The 16,398-nt window shown below is 43.8% G+C and overlaps 1 long non-coding RNA gene across 1 annotated transcript in view; it reads right to left on the bottom strand.

Moving 5' to 3' along the window:
- Positions 1–342: 342 nt before the first annotated feature.
- LOC115940551 (uncharacterized) overlaps positions 343–16,398 on the bottom strand; it is an 18,905-nt gene continuing 2,849 nt past the window's right edge. The window contains exons 2-3 of the long non-coding RNA XR_014139407.1: positions 9,432–12,243; positions 343–2,459 (exon numbers count right to left, since the gene is read on the bottom strand). This is a non-coding gene — a long non-coding RNA (uncharacterized LOC115940551). The remainder of the gene's footprint in view (positions 2,460–9,431; positions 12,244–16,398) is intronic.

The following is a 16,398-nucleotide window of genomic DNA, read 5'->3' as shown; positions in this document are numbered from 1 at the left end:
ATACATAAACAAGTGAGTTATGGCTGTGTCCCAATAAAACTTTATTTATAAAAACGGGCAGCAGGCCTGAATATGGCCTGAGGTTCATAGCTTGCCAACCCCCACCCTAGAGACCACTGTGTTGTAAGTATAATTATGACTTCAGGCTCAGGGGCAGGATTTTAAATCAGCCTTGTCTGCACAGGTGTTGTAAGGGGGAGTAACATGTTCTAGGTCAGTGGTCCATAAAGTGGGCTATGCCTATCTCAGGCATATGTGTAATATCCTTTAAGATATAGAGAGTAGAACCACATTAGAATTTCTTTCATTTTTATCTTACCTGTTTTCATTTTGGACTATTGATCTTGTCTACCCCACCATGAATCCATGGAATTTGCAATGAGTCAGTCCCTTCATGTTAATCAGAAGTCAGGTTTACAAACCTCTGAAAAGGTTATCACAGAGGATGTGCCCTTGAGTGGCAATAACTGTCCATGGACTCTCCCTGCTGGTCTGGTCTGAGCTATGTATGTCTCCCAGGAACCCTCCTGGGAGGAAAGCAGAAGGCCCTAATTCCTTACAGGCAGTTTTTGGGGGGAGTATGGTGTCCTTGCCATGCTAGAGGAGTCTTAGATTCATAATTCTATCTTGTATCTGATCAGCAGTTCAGTTATTGGTCAAAACCAAGGAAAAGGAATATCCCACCCCTGTACGCACACACACACACACACACAAACACACAGCTTTCACAAAAGCACTGAACAAATTGTGCTTTCCTGGCCTCTGGTGGTCTACCTCTCCCTTGATTATTCAGGCCTGCCATATATGGGTGGACATGTTGTACACTGCACAAGAGTGCCATACTAGGGAGGCATCATTGACACTGTATGCATGTTAGACTTATTATGACAATATTCTGGTATATAGCAGCATCATGTTCTAACAAAATCAGTCCATTATGACAATTTCTGACCAGTGGATATAAAACATCGAGGAATGGGTGCCTTTTTAATTCCACAAAGGTACTGCATGGGTTAGCAGCAGTCACAGCTACATGACACCTGTATTAGGTAAAAAATGGAAAAGAAGGAAAATACCCAGAATCCAATAGATTCAAACTCTTCTGGGGCAGAGCTGTCTTGTGAGCACCTTTTACAGTTTGGGGAGCCCTTTCAGACCCAGCATTTGAACACTGAAGCATTAGAACAAACCTTTAAGAGTAAGGGTCTGGAGCTGATGGTCTACCCTCAAATAGTTGAATCTACTCATGACTGGAGGTAAAGGAGCAAAGGGACAGAAATCCTTTCCCCATCCCAGCTGCTCTCCCTTTCACACAGAGATGAGGAGCTGAAAGAGGCAGTCAAAGCAGAGAGATGTGTTTTGCTGTTAACCCACACAGAAGCAAGTGATGAAGTAAGATTCCTTAAAGAAGAGCCAGCTGTTTGTCTTGTGGCTTCTCAGTATCCACTCCCCTTTCTCCTGGTAATAGCTCCCCACTTTCCCTTTGGGAAATAAGTTCTGCTCCATTGTGCAAAGTCTCTGGAATTGCCCAGCAAAACAACCTGCCTTCTACTGGCCAAAGGGATGGTCCTATGAATCAAACTAGGCCAGATGTGCTCTCCCACTCTTCCCCCTCCTCTTTGTGATGGTTAATTTAATGCATCTACTGGGCTATGGGATGCCCAGCCATTTGGTCAAATATTATTCTGGGAGTTTCTGCAAAGGTATTTTTGGACAAGATTAACATTTTAATCGTATGTGGATGGTGCTTGCCCAATCTGTTGAAGGTCTGAATCTAACAAAAAGACCAACCCTCCCCTGAGTAGGGGAGAATTACCCAGCAGACTGCCTTTGGGCTTCATCTGCAACGTCAGTTCTTTCTGCCTGATGGCCCTTGAAGCGAAACATCAGCTCTTCCTGGGTCTCCAACTCCAACCCACCCTGTAGATTGCACTTGCTAGCCTCCATAATTGTGTGAGCCAATGCCTTATCATAATTTCCCCCTCCCTCTCTCTCCCTCTCCCCTTTCTGTGTATATTCTATTTGTCCTGTTTTTCTCTGGAAAACTCTAATACACTCTCCCTCTCGATTTTGATGCATGGGTATATACACTCAAAAATATAAGAGTAGCTGGAGATCATTCATTTCAGCAGCAATGTCCCAAGGAAACTGTCAGGGACCTCAGTCCTGCTACCTAAACCCCTCCAGAGATGCTTCATTCTTCTCCTTTCCTGAAACTGGTTCTCAGTCTTCCCTAACAATTCTTTGGTCCACCCCATATCTTCTTTCAGGCCACAAACATTTACTAAGCACCTACTAGGTTCAAGGTCTGTTCTGCCGGGGAGGCAGCTGTGCACAAGGTGGCCCTTGTGGCTTTTGAGAATTGCGCAGAGCCTGGGGTTTTCCCTCTGACTTCTTCTGGAGGACCGGAGGACCGGCTTATTCAAGATGACCTAGAGAAGGGGCAGAGCCAGCAGTCTCTGCAGGGAGAATGTTAGTATCAGTCAGGGTTCTTTGGTGGCAAGCAATAGAAACCAACTCTCAAGGGCCACTTCTCTCTGATTACCCCGAGAAAACAACCCAGGAGCCCACCAATGGACTTATCTAACGTACTCCCTTTAGGATAATGAAGGACTCAACCGGAACACCTCCATGACAGCGGCTTCTCCACAGGATGCCCTCCACCTAAACCACGGTTTCTCCTCTCCTGCTTGCAACCCGAGGAGATACGTTACAATGAGCATTACATTGCTTGTGCCTCATTACAATTTGTTTCAAGTTTCATCTTCTTCACCAGCAGCCTTGTGAATGCCCTCTCCCCAAGACCCACAGGATTTATTCTGGGATTAGGCAGGAGACAAGATGAGAGAAGCTGATCAAAGTGGCCAGACGTGGCTTTCTCATCAGGTAGCGCCGGACACAACTGCAACTCTATTCTGCAGCAAGAAAGCCTGCTGTTTGCGTCACTGTGGGGGTTTCAGTGACTAGGGCTGGGAATTGTCACAGTTTAGTTGAGCACTCCTGGCAAACTCTGGAGCCAGCTTGCATAATGCAGTGTCTAAAGAACATGATTCCAGTGGAACAGAGCATGTTGGCAGTTAAAAATAGAACTCGGTCACATAACAACTCATGCATACACCATGAGGCTGGGGGAGGAACAAAATTAAATAATACTCACAGGGGGTTACTGAGCACCTGCCCCAGTCACTTAGAGCCCGCACCCTCCGTCATTTGCCCTCCTGCAGAAGCCAGCTGGGCCCTGAAACTGAATGGCAGAAATAAACAACAGAACTGACCCAGTTAAATCAAGAAACAAGAGTTCACCTTTAAGCAGGCAGCAATTCAGGCAGCAGCTCCAGGCCAGGCCCCGTGGGAGATTTAGCTCTGTGCCCTAAAAGAATTAGCTGTTGTAGATTCAGTAGCAGACATGCTGGGTTTACAGCTGCATGGAAAGCTGAGACCAGGGTAGGTCTGAATGCGTTTTCACTGCATGTGCACGTGTTCCGCTCTGTCCAGAATGCACTAAACCTGGTCCCTGGCTCCTAAACAGATGCAGGCGTCTCATGACCCACAGCTTGGGCTTGCAAAGAGCTGAGGTTTAGAAAAGAAAGATGTGGGTTTTCCTTACCAGGAAACACATTAAAACAGTGGTATAGTTATCATTGGAAAGGTCACTCCAGGGAAGGAGTAGAGACCTCCTGCCTGGGAACATAGAAAGCTAAGCCTTCAGGACTACTGATATTGTAATATACTACCAGAAGAAAGGATGTGTGAGAGCAAAAAGAAAAGGAGGCTCCTCCTACCTCACCCCTGCCCTCACCAGCCCTCTGTCCTGACAAATTGCTTCTCTGCTCTCTGCCTCTCTTCCCCTCTTTAAAAGTAACCTATAATGATTGTTTCCCTTCTGAACGCACCAGAATGGTAGAAAGTTTAATTGGACGCTTGTGTCAGTTCTTTTGTTTCTGATTGTGGAATTCTAGAGCAGTAATATCCTCTGGGGAGCTTATAAAAATTACAGTACCTAGGCCACACCCCCGGAGATTTTGGGGTGGTAGGTCCCAGGCATGGGTAGATCGAAAAAGTCCCCCAGCTGATGCTAATGTGTAGCCAGGGCTGAGACCCATGAGCCTCGACAGAGAGAAAAATTGCTCTACTTCTTCCCAGGGAATGGTGGAAGACGGAAGACACATGGATTCTCCCACCTCCTCCAAATCTCCAAAGGGTTTCTTTTCATGGATTTGGACAAATTGTCTTGTTCCCAGACCTTCTCTCACCAACTTCCCACACCCGTCTGCCAGGATCGTTCAGGGAGGAAAGGAGCTAAATATCTTGAAAAGGTGGCTGGGGACATTTGATTGTTTTCAACCGAAGCCAAACCCCAAGTAGCACTTAAGTGTATTATGGCCTTTACCTCAAAGTTTATCTTTTAGGATTTACTCAGCTCTGGAGCATCTGTAACCAAGCAGGGGGCCTTACAGTCCTGGGTCCATGCTGCCGTGTTCAGAACGGGCTGCTACCTTCACACCCGGCTGATGACACTGCCCTTCTGCCTTGCCATAGGGCGTTATTAGTAAAGCATGCCTGGGGGTTAAGCACCCCATCCTGCTATTAAAAAGTGAATGATTCAGGCTAGAGGATCCATAGTGAGTCCCTTGGGAGGGACTTAATGCCTCAGTGTGGGTTGGTCAGTCCCATTTTCCCTGTACCCCCAACGAGCTCCATGCCTGCCCCCCGACTGAAGCATCTGTTGTTACAACTTTGCTCCACAGGTCAGTTATGTCTCCCACTGGAATAAGTCCTGGAAGACCCATGGTCCATTCCATGTCCTCCTATAGCCTGTAGTCTGTTCTCTGACCTTGCAAGCACTCTGTGTGCTTCTGCTCTGTTGAATCAGACATTTGGAAGGGGGTGGAAACCTTGAAAGAGCAGCCAAAGGATACAGCAGGGTCATAGTAGCGAGCGTGGTTAAGAGCTGGGGAATCAAACAGGCCTTGATTTGAATCCCGTCTCTATCACTTTCTAGCTATGCACCTGGGATAACATACCTAAACTCTCCAAGCCTCAGTTTACTCAACTGTAAATTAAGTTATAAAATCTATAGCATAGATTGGAATGAGGATGAAATGAGATGTACCTGGCTTCATGTGACCATCCCAGGTGTCAGTCACTATTGCCACTATTATTATTAATAAAATTAGGATTGAGGAGTGTGGTGGACAATTGGCATCTCCTCAGAATCACTGTGAATGGTGGAACAACAGTCCTTGGGGGAGAAAACCTGAGTTTAGAACCATCCCTTTCTCTATGATTTTAGACCAGTCACAAAATCTCTTCAAGCTTCGGTTTCCCCAGGCGCAAAACTGTGACAATACTATAATGATGATGTGGACTGGTGCGAAAGACGAAATGCAACAATGCATATAAATGTGCTTTGCAAACTGCAAAAGAACCATATAACATTAGTAATCACGATTCACACCCGATTCTTAACACTTCCTAGGACTCGTCCTGAAAATTGGTAAAAGGAATAAATGGCTTCTCTAAGATTAAACATGGAACAAAATGAGACTCAGCTCTCATGCCTTTAATCCAGTGGCTCAATAAAGTCTAGGCCAAAGGGTGAGCCCCACAGAGAGTGAGGGATCTGATTAAAAGGGGGCACCCATGCTGGGCTTAATTGCATTCTGGAATGATCCCTTCCTCTGATTCAGCAACTGCCTAGTGTTTCCTTACCATATTATCTCCCATTGCCTCAGGAGACATCCTAACAATTAGTTAAAGTTATTGATTTTCAGAAACGATGACCTTCATAAAGGGTGGCCTAATATCACAGGACAAAAAAAGAGAGGGCAGAAAATATCATAGTGCATGTTTCTGTCTTTCAAGGAGCCTTTTTTCTTGGCTCTCACTTTTTTTTTTTTAGTGTTTAACTTTTTAAAAAATAAATTGGGTTTTGGGTGACACTTTCCTGGTATTTTTTCTAGGGGTTTTCCAACCTCTGCTGACTTTGCTAATGTACCTGGTTTTCCATTGCTACCATAAATAGACATTTCTAATTTGAAAGTTAAAGGCAGGGAGCACTTCTGCTGGCAAGAGAGAGGGAATTTAATGTCAAAATGTTACTTGCCACCTGTAAGTAGGCCCTAGACGGCTCCTATCAAAGTGGAAGCTCTCTTTGTGCCCTGAGCTTTCCTAATTACAGCCTCTCTTCCTCCTCCCATCCTCCAGCTGTCCTCAGAGCCTCCACTGACCCAAGCTCCCCATTCACATTAAAGATAGAGATGACTCAGGACACCTTTTAATGCCAGTCCTCTAATACAGTGTTCTTTTAGGAACATTCAAAATTTAGCCAAAGGAAAGAAATTCTAATTGTAGGATTCCAGGCTTCACTCTTGTGGGCCCAAGAGGTACTATGGGAGCAGGCAGAACGTTATTTCTCCAGTAATACTTGCAGTCAGTGGTATGAAGTCTTTAGATGATGTCCTACTTCCTTGCCCACTATCCACTAGAAAGAAGTTGGGGCCAACTGGATCTGTGGACATTGGATGGGGACCAAAGAAAATTTGCAAAGAGTGTGCAGGAGTGCCACTCCTGCAGAATTTTTTACATGTTTGTGGAGGACACGGGGATAACTCAAAGGGAAGAGAGGCAATCTAGTGATTAGGAATGTTCTCTGTCCTCGAAAAGGCTCCTGAGGAGGTGTGTCTTGGAGTTGGGGCATGTATAAAATATGCACTAATGGTAAGGAGGGCCCCTTTGGAGAGCTTTCTTCCGATCCCCATATAATTTCATTTTACCCCCAAATTAGACACCAAATTAAGAACAAGAAAGGAAAACTTAAATCTCTTGTTCAGATCTGCCAAATCGAAAGCTCCACTTACGCAATACTACATTTCACCAGCCAAAACAGCAGTATGCATTTATTTTAGGACCTGGCGAGTATTTAAGCGCAGGAACCTGCGAGTGTTATGACAGCACTCACACATAACTGGGTAAGGCGACAAACCAGGAAATGGATGTTCTTAAAGGACCAAAAAGAAAGGGGATCCTGATTAAAATGACATCCATCAGCTACCGAGAGGTCTAGTCACCCTTTGAGGGGCTCTAGACTCGTAAAAGAATGACCAGGTCAACAGGTAGTAAGTCATCAAGGAGCTAACACATCCCTGAAATGAATGGAGATCTGCATCAGTGACCTCCAGTCCCCAGGTCCAACTCCTGACACACTGGAAAAGGGGTGCCTCTGTCCTGCTGGGGCCAGCTCCGTCCCCAACCAAAGTATATATTAGACAGATAGTTAAAGAATATCATTGCAAGGGGGGTGGCGAATTCTTTGCCTGCTTGAAATACCCATCTTTGGGGTGCCTCTTTACACCCAAAAGCTTCACAAGCCAAGAGCACAGGGGAGAGGTACAGGCCAGGACTATCAATGTTGGGAATTGCCTTCTCTCTTTCATCCTCTAACACCCTCTAACACAGATGCCTAATGCCCTTGGGCTGCCCAGGGTCAGGACAAGTGTGAGGTGGGATGAGGAGAAGAGAAGGATAATGAAGCCGGGCCTGCTCCCCCATCCAGTACTATCTCCCTTAAGCTTCAGGGCATGAGGCAGCACAAAGGGGAGTTCCATTTTTTGAGGCCTTCTGAGGTGCCAAAGACTGATGGTTGCATTATATACATCATCTCTTTCGAATCCTCACAACCCAACGTGGTAGCTTTCACCATTCACACATTCCCTATGAGGAGCGAGGGAAATTAAGAAATGTATCCAAATTCACAAAGGGGTTCAAAGCTGGGTCTGACCTCCCCAGCCGCTGCTCATACAGGACACATTTTATGCTCCTCTTCGTTTCCCTTGGTGCCTCTCTGGCCTAGACCCTCCGGCCCCGGCTCTGGCTCAGTGACCCTTATAGCCCAGGAACTCACTCCACCTGGGGCCGGCTAGAGTCATGCCTGGGAGAGTCAGGACCTTCCCCTTGCTGCTGTTGGGCATTGGGCCGATAAGCCACATACCCTGACATGTTGGCTTCTCCCACCACTTCCAGCCTCAGCTGAAACACAGGCTGTGAGATCTGATTTACCTAACTGCTACCAAAATGGGCCACAGAGGCAGCCCAGAAGTGGTGCCCAGGGGTGGTTATCTCTGCATTGGAGAGACCCAGTCTGACAGTTTTCTTCACCCTCCTCCCTTGCAAGGACTACTCTAAGGCACAATTGCTCGAAACATCCTCCCTGAAGACCTCCCATGTGGCTGAACAGACACACCTGCCTACTTACCAGCCCTGTGTCTCCAGAGCTCTTGGTGTAGCGATGCTAATTCATCCCCAGCATTACTCCCCGAAACTTTCCCTGTCTCCCTTCACCTTTCCCTCATCATCATCACTCAGAAATCGCACTTTTTAAACCAGTTTTGTCTTGACTTACTAATTTCGTTGTTCTTAATGCCCTCCGCCCTCACTCCCTATCCCCTGTAACTTTCATCTAACCATGGGGTCCCCCAGCCCACTCCCCTCATGTCCCCCCTCAATACAACCATCATCTAGAATTCCTTTGTTTTTTAAATACATAGTTTTATTGCATCTATATGTAGTTCTATAAAGTATATTATTTTTTAAGTTATGTTTTTACTCATTTATTTAATCCACTTAACAAACAGTTGTTGAACTCTATTTTTCTAGGGACCTTGCCAGGCCACGGGGATACAAGGATAAATAACACACAATACCAGCTTTTAGAAAGCTCACGTCTAGTTGTACTCTTGACAGTATCATCTTTTTATCTTCTTAGTCACCAAACATATTCCCGCCTCAGTCTATGCTTAATCACACAGTAGAACAGATCACTCATTTTCTGTCAATCCAACTATATTTATGATTCAAGTTTTACCTCTTCTGTCAATCCTTCCAAAGATTTCAGGCAGTGTTTGAATGAACTAAGATTTAAGCTTATAAAGTATATTCTTATATTGTTTTCAACTCTATACAAATTATATGATATTGTATACTTTTAGGACATCTGCTTTCTTCACTTAATGTTTCATTTCTAGGATTTATCCACATTGTAGTGAATTAGCGTAGTTCATTTGTTTTTATTGCCATGTGATAGTCAGTTTGTGAATATATTACAATTCATCCATCCACTCTCCTGTTGATGGGCATTTGAGCTGTTTCCAGGTTTTCACACTGTGATCAGTGCAGCAATGAACATTCTTGCACACATCTCCTGTTGTAAATCTGCATGAGTTTCCCTTGGGTCCATCCCTTGGAATGAATTGTTGGATCATACGCATACAAATATTCAACTTTAGGAGATATGCCAAACTGTTTTCCAAATTAGTTAACCAAATTAGTGCCCTTTCTATCATACTCAGACTGTTCTCTAAAATCCAGTGTTTGTATTTCCCCTTGTTCTGATAGCTGCCAAAAACGAGAATTGCTGGGCAACAGGGCCGTACCTTACATTTCCTCTGAGTATTTGCATTTTTTAAGAGGATGCTTGGAGAGGCAGTGCTTTCATCCAAAGCAATGACTTTCTCAGGCTAAATACGAATAGAGGCCCTTCCAGATTCACTCATGTTCACTGACATGCTTCCTAAGTTCTGGTGCTGTGTAAGACCTTGACCATCCAGGAGCGGGAGACACAGTTCTGCCTTCAAACATTCTGAAGACTGATGTCTGAGAAAGACAAGAAGACTAATTATGTTGGGTTTGGATGCTATCTCAGTCTTGCTATTTCTTCCTCACTCATTTTTCCCCTAGGTGAATGGTAATGCAGGTTGACAGAAGGCAGCGGGGTTGGGGAGAGGGGTGGAGAATGCGGTGCACAGGAAGGCTTCAGAGAGAGCAGACAGGTATAACTCGAAGTTACCCAAAGGCAAATAACTGCAAATAGTCCCACCTGGTTATTTGCTATCATCAGTCCCTTCCACGATAAATGTCCTAGGAGAAATGTCCCCTTCTGACGAGGACAACTAGTTCTATGGTGAGTCAGAGACCTGATTGCCCCATACGTAGAGACTGGTAGAAACCTGCCCTTCTACTCAGCTTCACGCCCACAAGGATCTCTTAGAGTGGATATGGTATAGGTTAGGACCTCTCCGCCCTCACTCCCTATCCCATTTGCCTCTGCTTGGCTTCATCTTCAAGCTGACTCCATGTGTCAGCCAGATGGACTCTGGCTGCCTCACGCCTCCAGAGTTGCCTATGATCCTGGAAAAAGGGTATTTTTCTGGATAGCTGGTAAATAACCAGAGAGACTTCTGGCTAAATGCTCTTTCAGGAACTAATCACTGTGACTAGAAAGATAAAATGATTGACTGAGTCTGGACCACATACCCATCCTTGGGCCAAACAACCTGACCAGGAATACTTTGGAAAGAGGGTGGGGGATGTGTTCCCCCCAAAGGATGCCGGGCAGATAAAAAAATGTGTGCCCATGAAAAGGCTCAAGAAGATAGCAGTTTTACTTGATTACTCTAGTTCATATTCCTCTTATTACCTCTTTCACTAGTGAGAGACAAGGCATAGCCATATTTTACATTGTCCCTCGGTATTCTATCTACAATGATCCTTGTAATAGAGAAATAACTTAAGTCATCTGCCTGACTTCTCCTTGTAGTGGCTTTAGTAATCACATGCATAAAAGAATGTTTAGGACTGCACATGCAGCCTAGCATAATATAGATTTATAGTCCCCTATAACAGTTGAACAAGCAGGGACCTCAAGTGGCTCCCCACTCTACCCTTAAAGTTTAGGAGGAATTCTGTTCCCCACTCTACTCTTTACCTGGGTTACTGATCTGGAAGTGTCATGAGTTCACTCTCCTACATGGAACACTTTCCATCAGTTTTCTCAATACCTTTTTTTCTGGGGCTCTGGGTATATTCCTTATGCCTCTTTCTTCTTATCACCAGCAGCTCCATAACTAATCACCTTTCCCTGCTTTCTTCTCCTTAGGCCATTCTATTAGAATTCTCAACCCTGGAATTTCTGAAGATGCCACTGAAGGGTGGGCATTTTGGTAGGTTGGGGATAGCAGACAGAAGATGAATCGTAAAATCAAACCTCACAGACAGCGGTCCACCTCACCTACTTAATGATTAGAGCTGGCTCTGGGGAGCCCCTCAGTGCTTAGAATGTTAAGTTTACAGCCTTTCCAAGGGTTCTGAGAGTGCCATAAGATTATCCCTAGAAGTCCTACACAGGATGTCTTACATGGGACCTAAATCAATAGTAGTTGATGTAAATTAATGAAGATGGTAATCATTGCCAACTTCTCTCTGTTGTACCACAGATTTTGCAAGGTAGTCAAATTGTAGAGTGGAAGACAGAAAATACAAAAAGTATAGGTTTTGTATTCTTCATTGCACATATTACAACTTGAAAATATATTTTCCTTAGTTTTTTATGCTTTTGGCCTTTCCTTAAAGAATATAAATTCTCTGAGGACAAAAATATCCGGTTCTACTTTGTATGATGAGCACTTAGCAAAGTGCCTAGTCTATATGGGTGATCAGTAAATATTGGAAAGAAAAGGTCTCTATTCAGGTCTCCCTTTCTCCTCAAATGGTTGGCAACTACTGAAGTTAAATGTGCTAAGAAAATCCAGTCTTCCTTAAATTAAATTGTGCAGGAATCCAAGTTTACTTTAGTTCTGCTTCCCATTTTCCTTTCTTTTGATACTGAACAGCTTCTCCAGCATACTCCCCAGGCACTCAGTATCCCTTCTGCAGCTTCTTGGCAGCCTGGAACTTTCTCCTTTAGTTAAGCCTCTCTTTCTAGGATGGTGCCCCAGATTCCAAGATTACCCCTTTTTTCCTACACTCCCATTAAAATTCCCATTTTTCTCATTGCCAGGAGAAAAATAATCAGATAATTTTCCATTAAGTGTTATGCTGTAATAGACCATTTAATGCAATAATGCTCCAGGGTGTTGGTATTTTAAAATGTGAAGCTCTAGGGGCACCTGGCTGGCTCAGTCAGTGGAGGGTGTGACTCTTAATCTCGGGATTGTGGGTTCGAGTCCCACATTGGATGTAGAGATCACTTAAAAATAAAATCTTTTTAAAAAATAAAAGGAGAATCTGTTAACATAAGATAAAGTATTAGGATGGCATTTCAGGATCCCTGTGACAAGACAGTAGGATACATGTACATTTCTATAGGCAGGTGGTGGGGTGGTTGGGGCTGTCCTCCTTCTCTCTGGGTTTTGCCTTGATAAAAAGTCAAAGTCAATAAATTCTTAGGCTTCTTATCATATGGTCGTTCTAGGAAATGAAAAAAAAAGAGAAGAAAAGAAATAAGAAAATGGAGGATTTTAAACACAAACAAAAAACCTTGTTTTTATCTAAAAAGGGGGGAAAGAGGGCACCTGGGTGGCTCACATGGTTAAGCGTCTGCCTTTGGCTCAGGTCATGATCCCAGGGTCCTGGGATCGAGCCCCGCATCGGGCTCCCTGCTCAGCGGGGGGCCTGCTTCTCCCCCTCCCTCTGCTTATCCCCCTGCTCACATTCTCTCTCTCTCTCTGTATCTCTGTGTCTCGAATGAATAAATTAAAAAACCTTTAAAAAAAATAAAATAAAAAAGGGGGAAAAAAGAAAAGACCAAAGAAGTTGTTTCAGAAAGCCAAGACCAATTTATTTAGCTTGTAAGACAATGACAAATAATTCTTGCTTTAGAAAAATGGGATGGGCAAAGAGTATAAAAAATACAAACCTATGAAGGATAAAGAATGATCACAAGAGGTTCTCCAAAAGAATCCTTTAAACGGCTAACTCCTGAAGTGCATTTAAAGTAAAATTCCACTTGCAAAAATTACATTTACAGTTAACTTTCTAGAAACCATGCTACTGCATAAAATACTTTCTTCTGCCTCCAAGAGAAATTGTAAACAAACTTCCACTGCCAAAATTTTGTCAGCATCAGAATTTCCCTGGCCAGCTTCTACTCAGGGATTTCTCTCTTTACCCTCTTCATATCATGTTAGGAAATTGATTTGTTTGTTGATAAGATTACAGACCTCCTGGGCATGTGACGGATCAGCTTTGAAAGTGGTCCCCTGTGGTAGCCTGTTCTCTCTTAATAAGTGCTACAAAGGCACTCAAAAGATCATGGAGGTCCTGACAAAATCCACAGGACCAGATTCAGGAGGGAAGGGCATTTCTTTGGGTTTCCTATGTTAGATATAAAAAGTTCAGGTCCTGGGGCGATCCTGTCCAGCATGCTAAAAACAAAGCACTTCGTCTGCTCAGTTTACTGTCCCAGATCTATCACACCCTGTTCTCTCTCTGGCAGGAAGTCAATTCTCTGCACTTGCAAGTAGAATAAACAAATTGAGATGGTTATCCATACAAACCTAGTGGACATTTTATTTTGTTTCCTACCAGGTTTCAAGAGAGATCCCTGGGTGTAATACAATATTAAACTTGAAATATCTGTATAACTCTGTGGGGCCACTCTACTTTCCAGGGAGACAATAAAACGTGGAAGTCCCTGGAATCATTACTTATGATAGAAACAGCTCAAAATTGGATTCTAAACTCTCCATATCCACCCTGCAACATAGCTTAGGCAGCCTGCTGAACCCTCTATCCTGGGTAGGATTCTGGGACCAGCCTAAGATATTTTCACATTTGTCTTCATTCCCAAGTCCTGATTTGTTGTTGGAAGTACTCCATCGATGTTATTTAACATACTTAAGTTGATACTATACAAATACTGCACTCTCTCTCTTGGGGCGCCTGGGTGGCTCAGTTGGTTGAGCGACTGCCTTCGGCTCAGGTCATGATCCTGGAGTCCCTGGAGTCCCTGGATCGAGTCCCTGGATCGAGTCCCGCATTGGGCTCCCTGCTCGGCAGGGAGTCTGCTTCTCCCTCTGACCCTCCCCTGTCTCATGTGCTCTCTCTCATTCTCTCTCTCTCAAATAAATAAATAAAATCTTTAAAAAAAAAAAAAAACAAAAACCAAATACTGCACTCTCATTACACAGAGAGGTAAGCAAAAGGAAATTAAATGGCAATGCATCAGGAAAATTTCCAAGTCTGATAAAGCCAGAGCAGGAACGAGTGGTTTCTGCCCCTAAATCTCATGCTTTCATTGCAGGCAGTATTCTGCTGCTGGTGCTAAACTGGCTGGTTGCTTCTGCTCATTGTCACCCATCTGGGACCTGAGATCCCATGACCAACGGGTTTAGAATATATCAGCTCTCTTGAACCTCCCCACTAACTTCCTCTTGAGTTTATCTTTTATACTACTGCCATAGTGATATTCCTAAACTGAAACCTAATCGTGTTACTGTCCTTTGCCTCAAAGCAACTCACTGCAGAGAATGAAGTCTGAACTCCTAGCCTGGCACAGAAAGCCCTGCCTCTACATTGCTCCCCTTAGTCAAAGCATCAGATGTATTGAGGTGTTTGGTCTCAAAAAGAACTCCCCTCTCCTCTCTCACCATTCCCTACCTTCTGCTGCACTTCCATCTGGACCCCCCTCCCATCTACCTGGAGAACCCCCTTCACATCCCTCAAGCTTTGACGCGGCATCGCTTCTGCTATGAGGCCCTTTCTGATATGCTTTCATCCCTCTGAGCTTCTATCTCAACAAAATATATATCATAATTCCTACACCCTCCCTTAGTTCAAGAGTCACATGAAAAGGGGAGTATGAAAGGTCTCTGAAAAATGCCAAACACCATGCAAATTCCGAGTTATGTTTATTATAAAAGTTATACAATATGCCTTTTTCTGTAGAAATCTAACTGAAGTATTCCTGATGGTCACTATAAAATTAATCTCTACAAATTAGGACATTTTTCCTGTTTATTCATTGCTTAAATGTGAGCTAAGCTTAAGATGGTGATGAGAACTGTGCTCACTTCAGCCACAAATAGATTAAAATTGGACCCACACAAAGAGGATTAGCGTGACCTTTGCCCCACCTGATTTGCAGTAGTGAAAATTTTCATTTTCTTTGCTTTCTAGAATCCTATTACCAAGTTTCATATTTCCTTCCTTTTATCAATGGAATAGTCTTCCTTAGAACTCTCATCCTCTTCTGGACAATAAATAAAAGTTTGATTTCCTTATGCTTTTGCTCCAACATTGAGTCTTGGTTACTTCTTGACCACCCAATTGGGAGATTGGGCCACCCACGGTTTCTGGAACACAGTGATAATAGCAGGTAACATTTACTAAGTACTTACTCTGTAGGGGCCCTCTTCCTTACGATCTCTGAAAATTACACAATTTAAACCTCACTACAACTCTCATTTCCTCTCTGCGAAATGGGGATGAGAAAAGTGAAACTTAAAGGCTAAAGTCCTTGCTGAAAGTCACAAAGTAGAAGCAGGGTTTAAACCGGGGAGTCTAACAACACAGCCCTGTTATTGACCACTAAATTGTAACCACTGCTCTAATGGACTTCCCAGCAGCAAGAGGGCTCTCTTGCGCTCCAAAAACTTACATTTAGTGCAACGGGTGATGGGGCCTAGGGCTATGAGAGCAGACACCAGGCTTTCGGCACATGGATCACTCAATCATATGCCACAGGGTGTCACCGCCACCTGTTGGGAACCGGACACGGAAGGGAGACAAGCAAGGTGCTAACACCCAGGTAGCCCCTGAGCAGGGGCCTACCAGAGTCAAAGCAATTTGCCATGTACTGAATCCTCAGGCATTTTGTTCAGTCTTCAACAGAATGGAAAATGATTTTGTCTTATTCATTTCCCTCCATTCCCAAACACACCTTCAACAAAGATCTCAATAGTTTAAATGTGGTATCACAGATCGGATCCTGAAGCAGTAAAAAAACATTAGTGGACAACTGGTGAGGTTTGAAAATTTCTGTAGCTTAGTTAATATTAATACACCAATGTTACTTTCCCTTTTTTGACACGTGTCTCTTGGTAATAGAAGATGTAACATTAGGGGAAGCTGGGTGAAGTATACATAGGAACTTTGCAACTTTTCTGTAAATCAAAAATTATTTTAAAAATTAAAATTTAATTTATTTATTTTTTTTTATTTTTTTTTTAAAGATTTTATTTATTTATTTGAGAGAGAGAATGAGATAGAGAGAGCATGAGAGGGGGGAGGGTCAGAGGGAGAAGCAGACCCCCCGCCGAACAGGGAGCCCGATGCGGGACTCGATCCCAGGACTCCAGGACCACGACCTGAGCCGAAGGCAGTCGCTTAACCAACTGAGCCACCCAGGCGCCCTAAAATTTAATTTAAAAAGACTTTAATTATTTTGAGATTAATTCACTGGGCCCACTGAGTTAATCTATTGCACAATTTAAATAAATTTGGAGTGATTTTTACATTTTTCTAAGAGTTTTTTTAAAAGATTTTTTATTTATTTACATGAGAAAGAGAGAGCACAAGCAGGGGGGAGGAGCAGAGGGAGAGGGAGAAGCAGACTCCCCGCTG

This window comes from Leptonychotes weddellii, chromosome 12, assembly GCF_054177405.1.
Source record: "Leptonychotes weddellii isolate Sample4059 chromosome 12, ASM5417740v2, whole genome shotgun sequence".
In the NCBI taxonomy this organism is placed as follows: Eukaryota; Metazoa; Chordata; class Mammalia; order Carnivora; family Phocidae; genus Leptonychotes; species Leptonychotes weddellii.
This window is presented reverse-complemented; position numbering and strand designations above follow the sequence as displayed.